Below are 1,867 nucleotides of genomic sequence, written 5' to 3' on the forward strand. Positions count from 1 at the left end.
ATAAGCATCAGGAAAAGGCAGAACTGCTAACCACTGTGGGGTCTTTGGGCCCAAATCCTTAGCACTTTCTGTGATCAAATTGCTGATTGGCAGGTGATAGGGTATATCACAGGCTTCGGAGCTGTGATCATCCTCATCTCATCTGAGATCTGGCTCATTCTGTTCATCTCAGGTGGTCATGGGCTTTACTGACACTTGCCCCATCAAGCAGTAAGGTTTCTGGCGGACTTGGAGGCACTCTGGTCCGCTGAACCACCGTGGAACACTTCTCCCACCGCAGCAGCTTATTGTTCTCAAATAGACCTTGGTTGCGGGGTATTCCATGAAAACCATCAGGGAAAGTCAGCAGGCCAAAACCATCTACTCTGCCATTTTTAAATTCCCCCTCAAAGATCATGCTGTCATGCCGAACGAAGACTCCGACGCCATTAAACTTGCCCTGGGCAAACTCCCCCTCATACCTTGAACCATCTGAAAAGGTCAGTACCCCAAAGCCATTAAAGAGCCCATTCTCAAAAAGACCCAGATAAGTGCCACCATCTGCAAACAGTAATTGACCAAAACCATGCCTGCGGCCCTCCTTCCACTCGCCACGATATTCCTCCCCACTGGAGTAGGTGTAAGAACCTTTTGTCAGGGTCATGGTGACAGCTTACAGAAGAAAAAGATGAAATTTTTCCTAAAGGCTACATGAAACTTCCAGAGTGGTATCCCATCTTGTTCCAGAGAAACTAGTATAAGGTCCCTGGGTTTGCTCTCCAGCCCCGCAGGTTTCTTCTGTTCACACAGTTCTCTGCCGCGGAAGCCCAGCGTTGGGGTGCGACAGTAGTCCCTAAAGGCTGAGCCCCGGTTGGCTGGCAGCACGGGTGAGAGGGGGCTGCGAGAGAATGGTCAGCCAGGTAGGGACAGAGGAGCCAAGCAGATGACCCAGGCTGGGGAGCGTGGCTTCATCCTGATGCCCTGACCCGAGGCGGCTGCCTGGGGAGGGTACCAAGCCCAGCACTCGAGTTTAGACCACTCATCGAGACTCTGTAGAGCGCGCAGCACCCGGGTTAGCTAGCTGTCAGAGCATGAGGGGCTACGTCTGGAAGGAATGACAGAACTGTGTGAACAGAAGGTAAACCTTTTTGTTTAAAGAGTTTTGAATAAAATCCTGAAGGCAGGTATATCACAAAATGCCTTTTCTGTAATAATCAAGCAATTTTTAAAACCTATAACATAGACCCCATCAGAAATCAGGAGAGGAGTGAAAGAAATCATTTACATAAAGAAAAAAATGGGGGGCAGAAGAGGAGCAGCGGCCTGCTGAGAGGCAGAGCCGCCCCCTCCCCCTGCGCCGGCAAGGTATACGGAACTGTGACCACCCACAGAGCAGGCCCAGCGGCCTGCTGAGGGGCAGAGCCGCCCCCCACCCCCCGCGCCTGCCAGGTAAGCAGAACTGTGACCACCGACAGAAAAGGCCCAGTGGCCCGCGGAGGGGCAGAGCTTCCAATCACTCCTGTAAGGTAGGCGGGCCTGCGACCAAACGGCAAAAGAGGAGCAGCGGCCTGCTGAGAGGCAGAGCCGCCCCCTCCCCCTGTGCCGGCAAGGTAGACGGAACTGTGACCACCAACAGAACACGCCAGACCTGCAACTGACAGACAGAACAGGCCCAGTGGCCTGAGGAAGGGTAGAGCCGCCCTCCCCCCGCGCCTGCAAGGTAGGCGGACCTGCGACCCACTGGCAGAACAGCCCCAGAGGCCTGCAGAGGGGCAGTGCCACTGCCTGCGCCTGCAAAGTAGGCAGAACTGCGACCACTGACAGAACAAGCCTAGCGGCCCGCAGAGGGACAGAGCCGCCACCTGCGCCTGCAAGGTAGGTGGACCTG

At 54.9% G+C, this 1,867-nt stretch overlaps 1 pseudogene; it reads right to left on the reverse strand.

Moving 5' to 3' along the window:
* Positions 1-203: 203 nt before the first annotated feature.
* On the reverse strand, positions 204-643 carry LOC114086287 (MORN repeat-containing protein 4 pseudogene; annotated as a pseudogene).
* Between the last annotated feature and the right edge of the window lie 1,224 nt (positions 644-1,867).

The sequence above is a fragment of the Marmota flaviventris genome, chromosome 5 (assembly GCF_047511675.1).
Source record: "Marmota flaviventris isolate mMarFla1 chromosome 5, mMarFla1.hap1, whole genome shotgun sequence".
In the NCBI taxonomy this organism is placed as follows: Eukaryota; Metazoa; Chordata; class Mammalia; order Rodentia; family Sciuridae; genus Marmota; species Marmota flaviventris.